The following is a 22,944-nucleotide window of genomic DNA, read 5'->3' as shown; positions in this document are numbered from 1 at the left end:
ATTTACTGAAGTTATCAATATGATGTTTTATGAAATCATCTTCTAATGTTCTATTTATTCTGTTTTATACTATATGGCAATATCTTCAGATACTTATTTAGTTGTACAAAACGTGATATAAAAGAGCTGTAAAAGAAAACTATGTATTACTCAGAGGATTATCTTTTAAGAAAATACATTTAAAGGCAACGGAAATGATTTCTAGAAGAGGTAGTTCATTTACAGCCAAGGATACTGCAAACTGACTGAGACAGATTTAAGCAATCTATTGAGCTACTGTTGCATTAAATTGGAACTAAATAATTCAAAAGTGACAGAGTTTAGAAATTACTTTGGTCTGGAATAAACACAAAAAGCACAGAGAAAACAGTTTGAGTTTTAAAAACCAGGTAATCTACATCATTAGTATATGTATCTAACTGAATATAAAAAGAAAAAAAGTGATGTTTGTTGTGAATACATCTATCTATCTGTCTGTCTGTCTGTCTTTCTATCTATCTGACAGAGACTTGTAAAGAGAACAGACAAAACTGTGAACTTTTCAAAAGGGAGAGCTGTTGATTTCTATTACTCCTAACACTGCAGCTTAGAAAGAGCCTAGTTTTTTCCAAGCCAAACAAACATAATTTTTAATGGCTGCTCAAAATATGCTTCCAAGCAAACCCACACCTGCTTGTCAAAACAGTCCCCTCAGTCGCTCAGCAGAGGCTTGTGATCTTCAAGGCCTTCGCCTCCTCCTCTTCCTCCCAACGCTTCCCCCCTTTTTTTATCTGTCAGTCTTGTCAACAAAAATGCCCCCGTTCGCCTTTGTTTTTAGAACGGTACCTGATCAATTTCATCAATCCATCTCCCCCATACCCCCCCACACTCCCCCATCCCCCTCTCCCTCGCTGTCTCTAAAGCTGTATCCATTTCCTCCTGGCAAAAAGGGACTTTATGAATAAATGATAGTGAATAGCTGAGGGTTCAGATACTAAATAATGAATTTCACCACCAAAAACACAACAACTTCTCCAATCATAAAACACTGCTGCCTTCCATATTGATTGTGCTTTGGCAACCAGATGCAGAGAACAAGCACTCTTGGAAGGTGTTAAGCAAGGATGCAGAAATTGAAAAGCACCCAGTGTTTTCATATAGGAATTAAGAAATACTTTTTGGAATGATAATTAACTACAGTCTGTGGTGGATAGAAGGTAATGGCTGGGTTTCTTTCAGCCAGGAAAATGGAGGACTGAGGGCTTTAGCAAAAAAGCTGGGACCGTTCTTTCATGGGGCATTTGAAGTAAGTGTGGTCATCTATTCTGTGTCGTTGCTTTAGCGGTGTGATGGTTTTTGCATGCATGCTTGTCTGCGTGCCAAACTGCCTATGTGTGTGCGCCCACATGTGTTCATTCAGGTGAGGAAGGACATGCGATGACTTTATTAGCACAAGGCTGTAATATTTATATCAGTTACCACTTGCAAAATGCTTCGGGTGGCAGGCAAATTCAAACGGGAACAGATCCTGATCGTCTAGCATATCGCGCACATAAATTTCTGTGTGTTTTTTTCTTTACGTGCACCTGAATAATGCAGTCTGCAAAGACAGGTTCCTGGTGGTGGAAAAGATGTCTGATGTCGAGGTAGTTGACCTGTTATTATTATTATTATTTTTTTTTTAAATTGCTGCTTTGCCTCGTAGGTCTTTCAGTCCCCCTGGCCTACTCTCATCTGATGTACTGCATGTTTCTGCACTTTGGCTAGAGAAATGTATCTGGGGTCATGTGCAGATTCCAAAGTGTTGCCTCTTGGTTGTGTGTGTGTGTGTGTGTGTGTGAGTGTGTGAGGGACAGGAGAGAGAGAGAGAGATAGAGAGAGACAATGTGTATATATGAACTGGGAAAAAGTCATAATATCTGCTATTGTATTACATTTGCGTTGCTATTGCTATAGCTAATATGTTGGTGATAATAAAACAATTATGGTTCTACTCACAAATTTACACTATCAGCAACTCATTTACTAATTAACAGAGTGACCACATTATACAGAGTGGTATTAACTAAACAGTTCTCATATGGGAAGGTTTGAGCATTGATGATAACCCTTGGACGACCATTCCTTATTGTGCTTAACGATAAATAAACATTGTTAATTGATCAATTGATTTTATGGTTCCTTTGGCTGGAAATCATAGAAAATGAAGCAGAAGTTATTACAATTTTCTGACCCAGCAATCTTGATTCAATATATGTTACAATCAGCAACAAGGCCATATAAATGGTTGATATATGTGGCTCAATCGTATATTTCGTTCAACTCATTTGACATGTTAAAACAGCCATGCACGGTAATGCACATGATCACATTGTGTTGCATAATAAATAATGAATATTTCAATGAATATTTAAATTTATTCTGAATTTTCTCGTTAAGATGCATGTCATCAGTGCTTCGGCTATGAAAAAGGTACAACACTGTACGATTTTTTTTCTGGTGATCATATTAGGTTCTGTTTCATTTTACAGTTTTACAAAATTATGAGAATTTCATCATGTTACTTAAAACTCTTTTTGGTTAAGTTAATTTAAATACAGCTGGAAGGATGTGGAAGGTTTATGCAAAACAGCATAACTGCAACATACTGTACATTTTGACAACACCTGGCTTAAAGGGACAATCATTTGTCAGAAATAGTTAAAAATTAAATAATGTTTAATTTTATAGAACCTGAACTTTTGGTTTAATTCAGGTAGGAATTTTAACGCCTGAAATGCCTCATATTATAAAGGGACATATCTATGGAAAGACCCCATTTTGCAGCAGAATTTCTGAGAGGAATATTAAAGTTTCATGCTAATCAAGGAAATTGGATGTCAGAAATGACAGGTGCTTTCTACTCTACTTATTTCTGTCCCAATTAATTAGACATTACCAGAGGATGGGACCTTCAGTTCCTTTCTTGTGTACAGACTGATACAGTATTAACACAGAAGTTGTCCATCAGTTCTGAAATTCTGGAAGGAATGTCCAACAAGCAATGCTATTGAATCCAAGATATTGAAAAATAAGTATTATTCTGTATATTTTTCATATCACAATAAATTATAATACCAAATAAATATTTCACGCCTCTCAAAAAGAATGCATTCTGTGCAGTGACAATGGAATAATGCATGTGAACCTATTTGTGGCCGGTTGTGTACACTTGTGTATGGGGAGGGGGGGGGGGCGTGTATGTTTTCCTGCAAAAAAAATCAAATAATACACAAAGCATGTCATATTTTTTTTCCCTTCCCTCGACCTAAGCAGAAGCTTAAAATCTTTTTTCTTGATCTCATGAAAAACAGAGATTAACCAAAAAGCAAAATGCTTCGTCCTTTTATTTAGCGTTACACAACTAAAATGAAAGCATCAGAGCCGCGACTCAGTGGCCGCGATGCTGAAGAGGATAATCTTCACCATGACCGTCAGTCCCAGGTGCTTGACTCTCAGCTGGGAGCCACAAGGTTGAATTAGTCATTAATAAGTTTCAGCCTCCTGGGTCCTCCACATTCATTGCCCAGCGGACAGTGGAATTATCACACTCTGACCACACATTCCTTTTATGTCTCAGATTATCCTGCCTTGCTGCCTTGCTGCCTTGGTAATGACAAGGGGCCTTTGGGACTGACTCTGTGCACTTCTGTCTGTGGCATTTCAGAACACTGCTATGTAAATGCGGCCCTGTGCGCACTGCAGACACTGAGAGTCCAGGCAGACCTCTGGGTGAATATGGACCCATTCAGTAACCGCATTTCTTTTCAGGAAAATTCTGGGAGTAACAGATTCTCCCACCACCACCTACATTTATTCTAAACAGTAATGCTATTGGCTAGATTTGTTTGGTCTCTTAAAAACGGTGGGCAGTTGTCATGGAACAATGTCAAATACAATTTCAAAAACGTAACATTATGTGGCTACGTTCATTATTCTTTTGTTTTATGGCATTATTATTGTGGGTGACATTTTCTAATTTAACCCTGAGCTTAACTTACACTGACGTTGTGACTTTTAATGGGTTGAATCCGATGAATGGGAGCCAGGTGGGCCAAACTCAACATGCCATATTATTTCAGAGTGAGTCCCAGGGGTCCTCCTTATGAAGACCGTGTCAGTCCTGACGCTGTTTAGCTGTGACTTCCGCGAACCCATGCAGAGCTCAGTCTTTAGCGCAACAACAGAAAACAGTTGTTATATTTCACTTCTTGAAATGAACAAAACATTTTATATTTTGTTTTTCTTTCATTTCTCTGCATGCCACTTTTTCCTGCATGGCCGTCCTTAGTTTTCTGTAATGTTAGAAGATCTGCTTGTACTTTTAAATACAGCTTGTTTGTGTGATATTACTCCAGTGACATAATCTTTTTATGAAAATGACAGCATGAGACACTGGGTGATTTTTAGAATTGCATCATACAGTTGAGTATTTATTTGTCACTAAAGCTACAGAATTTTAATTCTTTGCACTTTTAATATAATACGGTCATCTACAGATTCATTTAATTCTAAGTGAGTCACGGAGAATTACTGTAAACAACAATATCTTCACCACATTGATATCAGCCCCCAGCTAGTATCTGCTGTCAATATTAGTATCACCTCAATTACAGCTCACACCCAGCTGTTTTCAGACCTGCTAATGCAGTAGAATCAATTCATTGGCTTGCTGACAGTCTTTTTTGTATTCTACCATATTGCTAATGTAGATGGCTTAAAGGCAAAGCTATGTATAATATGGGCTCGCTTCAGTCTGGTGATGCACAGCTGACGCAGCCCCGGCCATTTTCATCAAATATTAATGAAATGGAAAAATAGACGAGGCTGGGGTCTAGTGCATTGCGGGGTGGAACGTATTTAGAACCGCTGTCTGATGACTGTAATTAGTGCTCACTAATTAAAAATTCAAACCCCAAGTTTATTTGAAAGCATGAATCTTCACTGGTATAGCATGAATTTCTTTTACACAGTGTTTTATTTTACTGCAATAATAATGTAAGCATTTCTCCCCTCCATAACTTTTGAGGAGACTCTCCTTTATTTATAAGATTACTTTCTGCTTAAGATGAAGTCATTAGTTGGGGTTCGTAGCCTGTCCATTCGCCTTGCTTGTCCTTTATAATTGTCCTTTGCTGGCTTAGCTATTTAAAAGTGATGTTTTAATTGAGAACATTTGAAATTATCTTGTCAAATTAGAAAGGAGACTGAAAATTATAACACTGAAAATTGATTTCTCATTTTTTAAAAGTAATTTATCAATTCTTTTATATGCTTCCCAAAATGATAACACATGAAACCTCCCTTTATCATTCCATGCTAATACATGATGTACACATATGCCAGTTTGACAGAGATCACCAAAGTATAATCTTTGGAAAATCAGCAGGTAAAGAATGAGTGAACCATTACTTATCCACATCATTTCAGTATGCATTATGAGAGCACTGTCCATCTCCTCTCATACATACACGTCTGCATTCTGTGTGACAAGGCAGCCACTTGTATTCCACTAAAGTTTTTCTCTGAATCATATCAACAATACTAATAATAAAAGCACATTTTTTCTCTAATATGTTTCCCTAATACGTAATTTTTTTTGTCCACGAGCTACAGTAGACTTCAAAGCGGAGTTATGGTATTTTTTTGCGGTATTTCCATCACGTATACTGTAAAAAAGAAAGAAAAAAAGATAGAAAAAAAGAGCGGAGAAAAGAGTTCCTAGAAATCTGTCAGTTCTTGGGGGAGGCTGTTTGCCCTCACAGCCCCCCCATCACTCTGTTATGTAGAAATACTCCCATTTTTCAGAGGCCACTTGCCTTTCGACTTCTGCAGTACTTTTAACATGGAAGAGAAGGGATACTGAGGCTTGCCGTTGGCTCCTGTTTATATTGCTTTTGTTGCCACAGAAGAGCCAACAGACAAAGAAAGACGTTAAAGGAAAGTGCACTCCCTCCCCCTGAACACAGTGTGTCACTCTCCTCATTCCCATAATATACTGGCCGGTTCCTTCAAAGATTGCATGGGGTAGTTAGGCAAGTTACACGGAAATTAGCTAGTGATTGTTATGAGATATACCTCTTGCTTGTTTTCCTTCATATCCAAACATGAATCCATTTGTTGAACTGTGTATGTATGTGTGTGTGTGTGTGTGTGTGTGTGTGTGTGTGTGTGTGTGTGTGTGTGTGTGTGGATTAGGTTTATATTACAATGTGGGAACCAAATGCCCCCGACAATGTGATAAAAGCCTGTTATATTAACATTGTGGGGACCATTTTTCAGATCCCCACAAAGATCAGTGAATGCAGTTAAAAAACTAAAAATTCCAAAAGTCTAAGGTTAAGGTTAGGGCTGGGTAGGGGTTCCAGTTGTCATGTTGGGATTAGAGTTTTCTCCCTATAAATGAATGGAGACCCCCCCACAAAGACATAATTACAAACCTGCATGTGGTGTGTGTGTGTGTGTGTGTGTGTGTGTGTGTGTGTGTGTGTGTGTGTGTGTGTGTGTGTGTGCGTGTGAGGATCCTTATTTCCCTTGCAGCGCACGCTTAGACATATAAGTACTATTCACTCGTAATAATTACTGTTTTCCTAGAGGTCAAATTCATGTGACATTATTCATCTCAGGATATGAATGACAAGAGAGGGTTATGTCTTTATCGTATTTAAATTAGATTTTCAATATTAGGTAAAGTCAGTGAAGTCAATGATGTATTTCATATTCATGGGTGAGATTAAAAGGTATTCAAGCCATTTTCTGTGCAAATTTGATGACTTCCTTCCATGATGTTGACTGTGTAGTGAACGCTCTTCAACAAAATGGACTGGATTAGCCAGTCCCTTTAGCAAATATGAAAGTAATACATCTACGCCATATTCTTTCCCAGAATTGCAGTTTATTTATCCTTTTGGTCCTTTTTTATCTAGGGTCTTACCTATGTCAAGCTAAAGAAAGTCAGACAGGCAGACAGACAGACAGACAGACAGACAGACAGATAGATGGATGGATGGATGGATGGATGGATGGATGGATGGATGGATGGATGGATGGACAGATTTACGGACAGACAAATTGTTGATTAAATGATTGATTGATCTTGTCTGCTGTTTATCTGTGATCATGTTAAATCTTTGGGGTCACCTGTTCTGCATGGGCTGCCCCAACACACACACACACACACACCGTGATAAACATATGTTAATGACAGGCCAGATCATAAACAGGTCAATTAACCAGCAGGCTGAAGCTGCGAAACACACAGCCGGAGGTGGAGTCCCAGGCTCAGAAAGACAATGCACCATAATGCCCCCCCCCAAGCTGGTTATGCATCTAGTTCAGGAGTTTGCTAACCAGGCCTTGTTTTAATCAAAGATCTGAAGAGACGTTGTACTGCCCACACCTAAAACAGTCTTTGCTAATTTAAACGTCCATCATGAACTGGGGGAATGATTTTACCATGAGGGTGAAACATATTGGTACTTATATAAATGTAAGGATGTTTTGTTTGGCCTTTTAAAGGTGCCTTTTTATAAACATGTGATCACTTCCTCTTTGAATGTGACACACAATAAGCAGTATTGAAAGCAGATATAGAGACTGGATTAATTTAGACTGGAAAAGATCAGGTTAAGTTACATTTAAGTTAGACAATATCCTGTTACAGCATTAAGCACACTACGTCAGTGAAGAAAATATCATGAAGCAACACTTGTACCTTCCGTTGGAGTTAATGAGTAAAGAAAGTCTGCTTGTGTTTTATTATAACACTCACAAATGGAGGCTGCTTTCAGGTGCTTGGAGATTAGTGTGCTTGACCTCTTTCCCCACCGCTGGTGCCAGCACCCCTTACTGCGTGCAAACTGTCACTCTGTCTTCGTTTGTGTGTTTTCCTGTCTTCCAGCGTATAGACCACCTGCTGCCCCCATAGCCCCCACCCCCCATCACCCACGTAGCCCCCAGGCCTCCACGATAACAGCATTGATTACGATGTAGATCTAATTACTGCTCATCATCTATTCATTCCTCCATATTGAAGTTCAACATCTGTCACAACACAGCCCCTTATCACTGTCATCCTAAATCCCCCCCCCCAGTCTATACCTCCTACTTCTTGCCCAACATCCTAAAACAAGGAGGAAAAGCCCCCCAAATAAGAGGGTACAGGGAGATTTGTGCTGCAGAGACTTATATCCTGGTTTTGAAAAGTACCACTAGACATTAAAATGATTGTAATTGATAGAAATATATGAGGAGAGGTAAGGAAGGCCCTACCATCCCCCCCCCCCCCCAAACAGATTTTGATGGTGGCAGAGGTAGGAGGTCAGTCGCATTCTTAACCTTTATTTATTAACGGTGGCTGATCCCGTCAAAGATATTTTGTTGCATTTTTTTCCTTTCACAACTATTTTGATAGAGCCTATAATTGTGATTTGCTGGGTTTATTGATTTTCATATTTTATTTCATGTTGTTGGCTACAATCTTCAAAATAAGTTCAGGTTTGGCGAAAACTGTGGCAATGAGGCGTATCACATTGCACTTGTAATATATGATTTAGTGAATGTCACAGTGCTGTGCTATCAGATATTTACTGCTCTCACCATGGAAACGAGCACTGTGACAGGAAATTTTGCATATAGAGCAATAATTCAAAGATGTATACTGTCTGAAAGACGTTTTCATTTTTCTCCCATGGAATAATCCAGGAGCAACTGATGATTTATTTTACTACAACTATCTTTTCAATGTGTTACATTCATATTTTCATGTAGATAAAATATTGCTAAGATGGCAAAATCGTATTTTCAACCACTCCTATGTTATCTACCTTTATCTGTACAAAATTATAAACAGAAATCTTTACAGAACTTTCAATCATTACTGTACTGTTATAACTTAGGGTTAATATATTCTGAAAACAAATGCTTTAAGGAATCAAAGGAATTAAGCTTTTCTAACATTTTATTAGTTCCCCTTTAATTCCTTTAAATAGCCTTAATGGGGCAACACGCAAGGTCTCCATCAGATAGTTACTGGTCAGTGTTTCCTCTTAAAGTTCTGTTTCTGTAGCAGCTGCCTGCCCAACAGCTTATAAATGCTAAGGCTTTAAGTATCATATTGCATAAATATCTAATGTGCATCTGTATATGTATATGTGTTTGCATGTATGAGTATGCAATTTCCCAAGCTAAAAATGTAATCTTTAGTACTCAGAATGTTTTGTAACTGTAACTGCAACGCTTACCCTTTGAATGGCAGAAATCAATAAGTTAATGAATGAATAGAAAGTATGCTGACTGATGGCCTTAGGGTAGAAAGTTGAGTGAAACACTGTTTCCAGTGGGACTCCCTGAGAAGAATTCTACAAAACCTTCCCAGATTTTCTGAGTGAGTCATTCTCAGTGATAGCAAAAAGAAGAAAAAAAGGTTTTGTCTGTCTTCATATTCATATTCACACTGAGGTTAATTTTCATAGAAATATTACAGCCTTAACGGAATAAGTGTTACTCAGTAAAGTCATGTATACTTTTAATGATCATGAAAGATTACAAACATAAATGAAAGAGTAATTAAAACTAAGCAAACGATACTGAGTTATACCCAGTTCACAAAGAATGTACACCACAAGGTATATTCAGTTGGCTGATGAATTGTCTCTGTTTAGAATTGTATTAATCAGTCCCTGTTTATTTAATTTGTTTAATATAATACTAGCAAGCTCCACTGGGTGTGACCACTTTGCATAATAAATATGCAAAGAAAATAAAACCATCTGATGGGTTAACTAAAACATTTTCTGTTAATTGAACTTAATTTGCAGGTTACCTAAATTAAACCCTTTGTGTTTTCCTGGGGAACCTCATGACACTCCCTCCTCTTATCATGAGGTTGTAATGTATTCAAGTGGGCGGTCCTCTTAAGCTAATTATCACAAAAGGGTTCAATCTGGTTTTCAATTAGAGGCATGTTGGAAACATTCCGGAAGCAGCCTCTGCCGCTCGCACAGTGTTACAGGACACAATGGCATAATTAGAGGCATGCGTTGAGGTTTGTGCCAAGGCCTGTTTAGGGGTTAATGAGCCTCTCGTAGCCCCCCAGCTGGGGATTGAGGCCTGGTGCCGTTGAGCTTCAAGAGGAAATCACCCATAGGGGTTTGCTTTGAAGTGTCAAAAGGTGCCCTTGTTCTGGGTGGCTCATGTTTCATTTGTCTGAGTGGCAAATAAAAAATAGATGAGCCGCCAGCAGCCGCCCCATGACATTATTCGCAGATTATCTGATGTCTCTAACGTTGCCTCTCACCCCCTAATACCTCATTGCCATTGGGCAACAATGTAATAAAAGACAGGGTATTGTAATATTTGTGGCTAGCTGCCCCTTTGTCTACATTTGCAATATAAAAATTAAAGCAATAAAAAACCAGTGAAAAATATTTTGGATTACAATAAATATTGGTATAACCGTTCCTTGCTTTTATTTTACACAGAGGAATACAGTTGTTTAATATATGTTCATGCAGTCCGGGGGAACACTTTTTATAGTCTCCATTGTAACTCTGATATATTATCTCTCTCAGTCCCAGTGGGTCATGTATTGTCCATCTGGAATCCATGGCCTCAGTCAGCTAAAGACCAGTGAGATTGGTTCAAATGGGTTACATATGTCATTTATGATATAAGACTGAGCTGGTATTCTTTGTAAGTGTAGACCTGTTTCCTAGGATATGTTTCTTACCAACATCCACAACCTTGCTGATAGCATCCGTGATCCACATTAAAGTACATAGTATTATGCATATGCATAATTTTTATTTATTACACGCTCTCTGTTTAGTAAGACAGCATGAGTCTCATATTTGTAACATTGTGTTGGTGCCTATTGAGTGGGACAATGAGGCCAACTGATCCATTGCTATGTTTACAGCATCTGAACAGTTCAAAAGACTCATTTTTAGTGTAAGTATCAAAGATATGAACATGCTTAGTTCGTCACAGAGATCACACCAATATATAAACGGTAGGTGATGTGTAATCTGATCAGTAGTTAATGCTGATTCCTTTATTTTGATCATCTTCAAACCACTTGAAAACAAATGCAGCCTAAATCACGGTTACACCTTGTATGGGATACCAGTCCATCTGGCCATATCATTTAGCCTTAGTGCCTTTTGTGTTTCGACTGCGAGAAGAACCTACTTACCTACCTTCGCACCACACAGCAACCTAACCTAACCAACCATAACAGAATCGATCCTGTCAGACTTACGCGGCTTTAGCATGTGGTTGTGCTGCTGCATCATGTTTAAATCTGTTGCTGTTATGTTGTAGATTTTTAGGTGTGATTCAGTTCTTTGTAGTTGCACATCATGTACTGTAGTATTCATACTGACTAGCCACCAGAAACAAAAGTTGTATGTGCACAAGTTGTGTGTGCAAACATTACTATGAAATATATGGAATCCACTGTTACGTAATTATAATGCTGTATGGAGACATTTGGTTGTTGGGTGTTTTTTTCAGTCACTCTTTCGTTACCTAGCTTTTTGTAGGTCATCTTCTTTTGTGTGCCAACACTAAATGTGGCTCAGTGCTTCATGTATTGAATGGCTTTTCTCTGCCTCCCAGGGGCCGTTCACTCTCCCTTTGTTACTGAAGTTTGCTTTGGTGCCATCACTACACAACTGACTATGATGACACATAAACATACGGTCTATGGACAAAAGTATTGGGACACCTGGCCATTATGCCTACAAGAACTTTTATGACGTCCCATTCTAAATCCATAGGGGTTGGTCCCACTTCTGCAGCTGTAGCAGCTGTTACTCTTCTAGGAAGGCTTTCCTCAAGATTTTGGAGTATATCTCTGGAATTATTGGCCATTCTTCCAAAAGAGCATTTGTGAGGTCAGGCACTGATGTTGGACATGAAGACCTGGCTCTCAGTCTCCATTCTAGTTTCTCCCAAAGGTGTTCAGAAGGGTTGAGGATGACAGTACCACACTCACTGAGCTCTTCAGAAGAAGCCAATCTTTCACAAATTTTTTTAACCCTGACTGTGGCAATGGGTCTGAAAGAGATTCCTGAATTCAGTGATTAAGAGGCATGTCGCAATACTTTTGTCCATATAATGTATCATAAGATTGTCGTCGGTAAGGACTGTCTTCTCTGTCAAACAGCACATGGTCTTCCTTAGTTTAGCTGGGGCTCCTAGCTGAAAGGCACTACTTTAACTATCTGCCCATACATCACATTTTTTTCCTGCTGTGAATTTATCAGATTTGTAAAAGAATTCAATTCACTTTCAATGAAAGCACAACTTAAGTTATTGTCCCCAATGCTTACATTGTACACCAGTCAACCATAACATTAAAACCACTGACAGGTGAAGAGAATAACATTCATTACCTCTTTACAATGGGAACCTGTCAAGGGTGCCATTATACAGCAGGCAAGTGAACAGTCAGTTCTTGAAGTTTAAGTGTTTGAAGCAGAAAGAATAAGAAAGAATAAGAAACTGAGTGACTTTGACAAGAGATAAACTGTGATGGATGGATGACTGGGTCAGAGCATTTCCAGGACGGCGGGTCTTTTGGGGTGTTCCTGATATGCAGTGGTCAATACCTACCAAAAGTGATCCAAGGAAGTCCAACTGGTGAACTGGCGACAGGATCATGGGTGCTCAAGACTCATTGATGTTCGTGAGGAGTGGAGGCTGACCCGTCTGCTCTGATCCCAAAGGAGAGCTTCAGAAGCACAAAGTTAATGCTGGCTATGATAGGAAGGTGTCAGAACACACAGTGCATCGCAGCTTGCTGAGTATGGTGCTGCGTAGTCATAGTCCGGTCAGATGCCCATGCTGACCCTGGTCCATCACCAAAAGCACCTACAATGGGTACGCGAGCATCAGATGTGGGCCATGCTACAATGGAAAAAGGTGGCCTGGGCTGATGAGCCACATCTTCTGTTACATAATGTAGACGGCCGGGTGTGTGTGCGTCGTTTCCCTGGGGAAGAGATGGCACCAGGATGCACTATGGGAAGCCAACAGAGGCAGTGTGATGCTCTGGGCGATGTTCTGCTGGGAAACCTTGGGTCCTGGCACTCATGTGAGTGTTACTGTGACACGTACCACCTACCTACACATTGTTGCAGACCAAGTACACCCTTTCAAAGCAACGGTATTTATCAATGGCAGTGGCCTCTTTCGGCAGGATAATGTGCCCTGTTACACTACAGAAATTGTTCAGGAATGGTTTGAAGAACATGAAATAGGGTTCAAGGTGTTGACTTAGCCTCCAAATTGCCCAGATCTTAATCCTATCAAGCATCGGTGGGATGTGTTGGACAAACAAGTCTGATCCATGGAGGTCCCACCTCGCAACTCGAAGGACTTAAAGGATCTGCTGTTATCGACTTGTTGCCACATACCACAGGACACCTTCAGTGGTCCTGTGGAGTCCAGGCCTCCATGGGTCACAGCTGTTTTTGTGGCACAAGGGGGACCTACACAATACTACGCAGGTGGTATTAATGGCTGATCGGTGCTTGCATCTTAGTAAGAACTTCTGCATTTATGCTACCTCCCAAACTGACAACAGCCATTTTTTTAATTTTCAAGGGTTGGGATAGCAGAGGAATTCAGTTGTTTGTTAAACACCATGAATCAAGACATGCAACATACCACTAAACACAAATACAGATATACAGACAACATGCTGGATGATCTTCCCCTCAATGTATTAATTATGGTAAGTCACCCACCCGACACCTCCCCCTTCCCCGCTCCCCCCTCCCCCGGCGCATTCCCACCGATTACTTTGTTCCCCTTGAGGGGAGTTTGGCACTTAATACGCATGGACTGTATCTGTATCTGGACAAACATGCAAGTTTCATGTTTCCTATCATGTTAAATGGGTCCCAAAAGACAGCACAGAGCCACACAGTACATCTCAATGTCACTTTTGTTGAAGAGAAGCCATTCCTGATAGATGGATGGATTTATTTTTACTAGAAATTAGAATTATATGTTAGTATACAATGTATTTTGGTTTCATAATATACCAACATATTCTCAATAACTGTGCAAGCACTTCATTACAGAGTTCAGGGACACCTAATTCAATTGTGGAATGCTGTACGGCACTTTCCAAATGTTCCATAGAGACCGAAACAATGCATGTCCGCAATTTGTTCCCAATTCATTCACCTAACTGACATCTGGTATGTTGCATGTAATTCATTTATGTTTCCATTTTCTGATGATATTAATTAATCATCAGGTTCTTTTCCACATTTCAATGAGTCTTTTTTCTCTTAACTAAAACCCAAGTGGGCATGTAGAATAAGTCCACATGCACCTGTGTGCAATCAGAAGAGCCACTAAGTCTATAAGAATTCAACTTTGCGCTAAGATATAGTTTAATTACAGAAAGCTTAAAATAGTTTTGAATGCCGTAGAAATTCAGTTCTCTTCAAGGAAATACTTCAACATTTCATAAGGATTATTGCAGTTCTGTTTTTATTATTATTATTTTATTATGGCTACTATCAAAAGATAATATGCAATATCCTTATGCTGCCATATTGATAACATTAATTAATAATAGCAAATGAAACTCAAGAAAGTAAATTGTAAAGCTTTGTATTTCTGTGTTTCTCTGTAGTTATTGTAATATCATTTCTGAAATTCTCCAGGTTATTCTGCTGCAGTTGTAATAAAGACCAAAGAGTACCCCTGAACAAGATCATTTTGAATTTAAACTCTTTTTGATATTGTCACAGAATAGTAGAAATTAAATCTGACAAGGTTAGATTTGTTCTTTTGAGTAACATTTTTCGATACTGATTTGTTTTGAAAGTGCACAAGGAGTAGATCACAGCTTGCTAAAGGCATTACATGCAATTACAAATTAAAATTCTTATTCCTTCCGCGAACTTTACAAAGTAAGAGGAAAGGCGTTTTTCTAATCTCGAAGTGATTATATGTGGACTGCTGCCCCTTCAAGGATTATCAGATTGCTTTCTCTCATAATTACACATTGTGTGTTTGATCTTCATGATGAATACCTGATTAGGTTTTCATGAAACCAGTCAAGCACACTGTTCAGCTTCACTCCTGTGAGAGATTGATTTGAGGGTTTGAGAGCGCAAGGTTTGCCTGCGGAAGACAACTTAAGACTAGTCTACGGGGACAGAGAAACGGGCACCAGGGTCAAGTTTATGTGTAATGATATTTCAGCAACATGGATTGAAGACTTTGATCATTCTTTTCTTAGTCATTTCGCACTACCCCCTTTTTATTTTTATTATTTATTTATTTATTTTTACCATGGACAATAGAGTGTAGCTTTCTTCTTTACCACACACAGAACCGTGTTTGCTCGGTAGATCACTTGAGAATGTCCTTATGTGGTGAAATATAATATCAGTACTATACTTAGTATACTATACTTCAATGATATGAAATAATTAAATGGAATAATAGAATGAACCATAAATATGCGCAAGAACACTAGGCATGGACTGCAGTGTTGGGGAATGTTTTTACATTCACAAACAAACTCTGCAGGCGTGCCGCACACAGCAAAAATAAACTGAATTACATTTCTAAACTCTGTTCCTGTGAACCGCTACATTCTTACCCATAACATTGAATAAGAAATGTGAGGTACTGAGAGTCTGTCAGAAGTGACTGTCTAAGAGGAATTCTAACAGACAGTTTAACCAAAGGAGAAGAGAAAACTACAGGGGGCTTCTGTTCTTCACAGCTGCTTTGTTCTGTGCTATAAAGCCTAGTTGAAGGGAAGCCATTTTTCCCTGGTCAGGAATGGGGGATTGTGTAGAGGAGAAAAGGTATGAGATGGTGTTGTTACTGCAGTAGCCCCCCACCCCGCCCCCCATTTTTTTCTTTAGTGCTACTGTTTCACAGTATAATACTCAATAATACTCAAGTATGCCAAGTACAAAGCTATTGCCACCTGTCAGCATAATGATTGTGTCATGTCTCCAAACACATTGCCATGCCAGCCATTAATAATGATAATCATTTAGCTTTAATTAAGTGTTGACAAACGAGATCAGCAGTTAGAATATTCATTTTCTCTTTCAGGAAATAAATCACATTCCAGAATTATGCTTACATGGGTTATTGTGAAATGTAACAAATCAGTCGCTTTATAAAGAGTTTCAAAAATATGTTCCAAAACTAATGAGTATATTTGTAGAACACAGAATGTATATATAGGCTGCCCCCCCATCCTGGGTTGTTCCCTGCCTCGTGCCCATTGCTTCTGGGATAGGCTCCGGACCCCCCGCGACCCAGTAGGATAAGCAGTCTGGAAAATGGATGGATGGATGGATGGATGGAATGTGTGTGTTTATATATATATATATATATGGCTAGTATCTATCTATGAAATATTTTCACTTTGGATCATTTAGCTGATATGGAAAATCATATGTATCTCCCAGTCGGTGAATGATAGCATCCTTACAGAACCCAGCTATAGATGTTTAATTCCAATTATTATATGAGAGTTAGCATATCTGGACATGACTGGCATGAGTGAATCTTCTTTTCCCTGTCAGTTTTTTAGGAATCATGCCTGCAGCAAAACCTCACCAATTTCCATCCTTCTAGAGTTGGAAAAAAAATAAATTAAAAAATGTAAAAAGTGGTGTGGGTTTGTTTCCCTGTAGTGCTGCTACATAGGATTTAAAAAAAAGTGTTACATGCACTTGTCAATTCTCTGCTATCACAGTTTTGACAGTGTGTCCGCTGGACTTTCTCATCCAGAGTCTTTCCTGTGAAATATACTTTTGTTTCCTCTTGCTGTCCTGAAGAAACAGAGCTCATCAGCATTTTCAGGAACCTGACAAGAAAGCTGGTCGTCTCCAGTGAAAGCCTTTAAATCACCTGGCTGCCTCAGTCTGACTTGACACTACACCGGGTCTAATCAATATTGCACTATAGACAAAGGTGAATCCCGCTACTGCCCAGAACGTCCAGTCTAATTGATAGGTATTTTTTTACCACCAGGTAGTTCTTTGCCCTCTGGCTATGCACGGGGTGATATTCAGTCATTCGCTGCAGCTCTAGAAATGGTGGGAATAAAATCTGACAGAAAAAAGAATGGAAAATCAATTGCCAATATTTTTATATGTCATGTATACATAAATAATGAAAGGCGCAGGCCTTCCACCTAAGCTTACCTTAACCCGAACACATTTGTAGTGAAATCATTTTGGAGTAAAACATTCTGCAAATTCATCTAGATATTAATAAATGTGATGATGTAATTATTAACTCTTGAACACCATTTCAGTTCTTCTCAAAACAAAAGCAATTGCATGCACAGCAAATGCATACATGCGTGTTTAATTGCTGAGTTAATTGTTGGCAATTATTTACTAGATTCCCAGAAATAAGTGGATTTGCTTTTAATTTAAGCCTTTTGAGCAGCCAGAGATACACTAAGACTAAAGCTGTGCTGTGTTCCATTTTCTGAGAACAAAATTTATTGAAGTTATTATATATGCAGCAGAAAAAGTGTTTTGCAGTCAATGAAAATTGTTTAAATGATCCTCATGTTTATGTAAAACTACGATATAAGTGAAAAGTTCGCCAGTTTAAGACCTCTCCTGATCTTTAACCCAGTAAAACTGAAGAACGGCAGGATGCCCACAAGTGAGAATACTTATACAGCACCAGTCAAAAGTTTGGACAGACCTATGCATAGAAAGCTCTACATTTTAGAATAACTGTAAAGACGTCAAGACAATAATATAACAAATTGGGAGTTATGAATTGTTAAAAAAAAAAAAGTATTTAAAAAAGCTTTGTGAGCTGGTACTCAGAAAGTTGCTGGTAAAAATCCTGTGGTCGGCAGAGTGATCCCACCATTGGCCCCCAAGCAAGGCCCTTAGCCCCAGTGGCTGCTCCAGGGACAGGCTGACCCTGAATCTCCTCTATGGCCTCCTGGGATGCTTTTCCAGCTGTCCTGAAGGAGGTCCTACATGTAGGCTGAGCACCGATTGACCGCTTTCCCTTCGCTCTCTGGTCAAACTCCTCCAAAACCATCTCTACTAGGTTTATGTTAGGTGGCCAGGTCATGTGATGCGACACTGTTGCTCTCCTTATCAGCTTTCCCCTGACATCTGAAAATAGACCATTCCTATGAAATCCTTTGTAGGTCGAAATGGCATAAAGTGAAGAAGCAATTACCGTTATTTATGTGGGGAAAAATGTTGAGCATTCCCAGACTGAAAAATAGCCTACCAAATTATACATAAAACCTAAAATAACTATAGAATATAGTAAAAGCAGGAATTATATGATAAATACACAGCCTATATAAAGTATAATGTATGATTGGTGTAGTTTCACTTACCAAAATCAATACAGTCATATGTCACTTAACGACAGGGATACGTTCGGAGAAGTGCATTGTTAGATGATTTCACCACTGTGCTAACATCATTGAGCATTCTTACATAAACCTGATGGTATAGCCTACTTCATACAGTACCTAGGCTACATGTTATAGCCTAAACAATGATTAAAATGTACAGTAAACACATAAACCAGAAACATAGTTGTTTATGATCATTATCAAGTATTATTTACTGAGCATAATTGTAATTGCTATAGTTTTAAATGACTGGCAGTGCCACAAACGTGTCAGTAATACTTTACACTATGAAGTTATGACAGATACCGCTAAGCAATGGGAATTTTTCTGCTCCGTCAAAATCTTACAGCGGTCCATCGTTGACTGAAATGTCATTATGACTGTGTCTGTGTGGTTTGCTGATAAACAAATGCTGAACACTGATTCTCTATGAGCATTCTCACTTGTGGCCTCCCTGTCAGTTTCACAACTACCCACCATACCTTCACCTTAAATGCCATTTATGGTCTAGTCCACGTCTTCAAAGGCACATGCTGGTAAGGGTGCAGTGCAACATGCAGAAGTCCTTCTTCCAATGAATATATTGTTATCATATGCAATAACCCTGGCATAATAATTATCATTAATAATTCAGCTAGTAGAAAAGGCAAATGGGTTTGCAGTCAGTGGTCTTCAAATTTGCCTCATAGACGCTGTGCAGAGATTCATGCTAAGCTAATTTAGTTCCTTTTTATATGCCACTGAACATTGGCTTTCTCTCGCTAGATTCTTAACTCTTCGCATGGTTCTCAATTACGAGGCAGGGTGTTTTTGTCTTTCTTTTCATTTTTTTATGGTTCTCAACATTAAATGTAAAAACTGGACAAAAATAATAGTTGTCCTCATTTGGCTTACTGGCTTTTTTTAAAAAAAAAAAAAAAAAAAAAAAGTTGTCAAAGGTAGAAAAATTTATGACAATGTGCCATTTTTACTTGGAGCTTTAAAATTTAAACACAATAGTTATTTTTTAGACACCAAAAGAACAAATGATGAACAAAATACCCCAAACTGCTTCAGACATACCTTCAAATGCATAAAATAATATTATAAATCTTCTCAGCAAAAGAAAACAACAGTAAACATTTTCTCCACATTTCTTTGTTTTCCGTTGTTTTCATCTTAACAACCGGAGCTCCGGTTACAGGAAACACGAGGATCGTGGCCGTCTCAGAAAAAGAAACAGTTTTGTCCCAGCATGCATTGTTATTTCATAGCAGCATTTCTGTACTTTGTCTCATACTAGAGGACAGTTGTAAGCATGCATCCCTAATTATCCACTTTCTGTTTCTGTGACTGCGATTCTATTCTACAAGCAGATTTGCTTAGAGCAAAACATCAAAAGAATGAAAATGACCATCAGTTAACTTACAGTTCATTTTTATTTCCAAAAGTCTGAATAAAATATCAATATACGTCAATATATTACTTCATTAAAGGAACCAAATCATGATTGTTCATTAATTATGACTATTTTATTAGCCTTAAAATTCAATATATACAAAAAGCGAATTCAACACCAAAAATTACCTTGATAGATAAACTGAATCGCATTAACATCCTGCCCATAGTATGATATGATATGATAACCCTTCAGGCAGGATTGTAGGGTTCAGCATGTTTAGTGGGTGGGATTAATCATGCACATCAGGAAGCCATAAATGTAACAGTATGATCTGTTTAAAGAAAGTTCATGGCACCTTTCTCTATGAATTATTCTAGCAGATCAGAGTGGCTTTGAGTAGAAACTGCTGGCTCTCTCTGCTCATGCATTCTGCTGATAAGTATTAGTTCTGCCTTCAGGCTACTCATTGATAATTTTAGTGTTACTTGCACTAATTAATGTATGTATTGAACAAATGTTTTTCGATCCGCATATTTGTAGGTAATGGTGATTTTAAACACCTTATATTTCAGAATATGCTCATGATTCGGCACTGAGCTCCCTTTAAGGAAAAAGTCATTTTTTTGTCCCTAATAGAAGAGGAAGTCTTGCAATATACTGTACAGTTCAGCAGACTGAAGTAAAACGGATGGATATTTTGCCAGCTGGCATTATGCTTTGTGCTGACAAAGACTGTTTCAATGGAAACATTCAAGCCACCAAATGGCTGGCACCAGGCCTTTCTCTCGTGTCGCAGCACAAAATTAAAACAAAACACACATGCACACAAATACAAGTCACTTTGTATTCCTATGTCAGCATAGCGAGGACGTCGGGTTTAATTTGTGATGGAGAAATGAGCGGCGAAGGGCTTAAAACCTAAGATTTCTGACAGATGCCAAACCAGAAAGCAAAGTCTTGCTGTGATGCTGAAATCCACATTGTAACATTTTAGATTTATTCTAATCGAAGAGAAGACTCGTGTGCATGGATTGCTGCATTCTTATAAAGTAAAGAAAAGCAATCATTACGGTGTTAAACTTTGACATGTTTCTGCTCTTTCCAACATGCAAATTGTGCTTTAGAGGCCCTGGTTTCTTTATTAGAATTACTGTGGTTCATTTGATATTCATCTTTAAACAGCTAAGTCTGTTTAATAAATCCAATAATGTAACTGTATTTTTTTACCTTTATTATCGTGCTCCCATTGATAATGTTGATGAAGTTCCATAAACTATGAATGATCACGAATAAGCATTCCTATACTTAGGAGTGCCTAAACATTGCAGATTACACAGGCAAAACATCACCGAACAAGATTGACACATTTGCATTAATTTCTTTGGCAGCTGCTTTTGTCCAAAGCGAAGTGCAAGTGGAGCAAATACATAAGTATACAACTGTCAAGGAGCCAATTTAAGTGGAAACGCTGCTAAGCTAAGCTTGCAGTGACGCGCTAGGCATAGCTTCCAATGATTGACCACCTTGCTTCAGAAATGTTACACACACTAATATTACTCCGGAGAGGATCTAGAAACTACACTTAGTCTGTAAATGCAATTCACAAAAAACAAACAATATCCAGTAGTGTCGCGTGAACCATTTCACAACTGAAACACGTTAATGATAAGCAAGAAGCCACTGAGAGTGAGTGATGGGGGAGGGGAGGGTCACATACTGTATGTCGCGGCGTCTCCAGACTTTCCATGATGCAGGAATACTACAAGTTAAAATATACCTGTGGAACCTTTAAAGTAAACCGGCTCAAGTCAAAGCAGGTCAAAGAAACGATGCTAGAAAAATGTATGTCCATATGTTCTCTAATAACGCTCATAAATGCAGTTATGAGTGTATAACACATCATTTTCATGGCAAAAGTGTTCTTTATTCTAAGTGTTCTTTATTCTAAGTGTTCTTTATTCTTCTATTTGGCCCGAGACATGTTCCGTGTACCATCGTCACTGGCCGTTCTACACTGAAGCCTCTCCATTTGCGTCTATGAACATACCTGACAGATCGCAGTATCTATTCAAATGAGTGGACAGATTAACTGAAGCTGCCATTTCTGTTGTTCCCATTGAGACTAACGGTTCTGGATAACTAGGGTTATTTATGGCAGCAGACCTGCATTTCCCCTTGTTTTAAAGACTGGACAGGATGTCTCCTGCTTGTTTTATGTACGCTTCATTAGTTATACCTTTATTATATTTCATGTAAAAGCTGCTATCAGCTTCCATTAGAATGACTGTTTATTCATCAAGCATTTACTTACTGCTGAGAATTTAGGCAGCAAGTTAAACATCTGCGATATAAATCACGTTCGTTATAGTCGCATTACAATATTTAAGTCATTGAGGGAACTTACAGAACCCACGTTTATTCAGCTTGACAATAATGAAGTTCATGAAATTACTAATTACATATGATATATTGGGGTTGATTTTCAAGTCCCATAGGGATAACTTTTTGCTTTAATTGAGTTACAACTTGCCCGTTAACAAGTTCTACAAGTGTAATTGAAAAGCTTAATCTGGAAGGAGTTGTTTTCATCGATCACTTATCCATTTTTTTAACCAAAAGTAAAAACCTTTGAAAATGTAGCGAGTACAGTTTTCATAAAGTAGGGTGTGCATTGTGTTGTGCTGGTTGTTGGTTCTCTTTAAGCTTCTCAATACATATTTAGTATATTTGTATGAATTTTCTTATTTATTTTGAAATGTAGACCCAGTGTTTAATGAACCACATGCTCTACCAGTTTGCAAATAAATAAATATAAATAGCATTTTCTGAAACATTGAAATTTACATTGTTTCTCTGTTTCAGTCAAAACCATATCTTATCATTACACTCACTTATTAAAAGAAACTGCATGCAGATGATCTCTTTCAGATGTTACGTATTTCATAACAGTTTATTTGTTTTTTTTTTGTTAAGTCTAATTTGTGAAGTAGAATATGCAGCATGCCATGCTTTTATGCTGACAAATGAAAACTAAACACTTTTAATACTTAGCGGTTACCTGGGGCTAAAGTATTTGTTTCTTGACTTGATCAGGCCATGCTCCTTAATATCTGCGTGCATTCAGGCACTAAGGAATTCAGGA

At 38.4% G+C, this 22,944-nt stretch overlaps 1 long non-coding RNA gene across 1 annotated transcript in view; it reads left to right on the top strand.

The window, feature by feature from the left end:
- Positions 1–1,051: 1,051 nt before the first annotated feature.
- Positions 1,052–22,944, top strand: part of LOC125709588 (uncharacterized) — a 42,509-nt gene continuing 20,616 nt past the window's right edge. Inside the window, exon 1 of the long non-coding RNA XR_007382756.1 lies at positions 1,052–1,285. This is a non-coding gene — a long non-coding RNA (uncharacterized LOC125709588). The remainder of the gene's footprint in view (positions 1,286–22,944) is intronic.

This window comes from Brienomyrus brachyistius, chromosome 16 (assembly GCF_023856365.1).
Source record: "Brienomyrus brachyistius isolate T26 chromosome 16, BBRACH_0.4, whole genome shotgun sequence".
Classification (NCBI taxonomy): domain Eukaryota; kingdom Metazoa; phylum Chordata; class Actinopteri; order Osteoglossiformes; family Mormyridae; genus Brienomyrus; species Brienomyrus brachyistius.
This window is presented reverse-complemented; position numbering and strand designations above follow the sequence as displayed.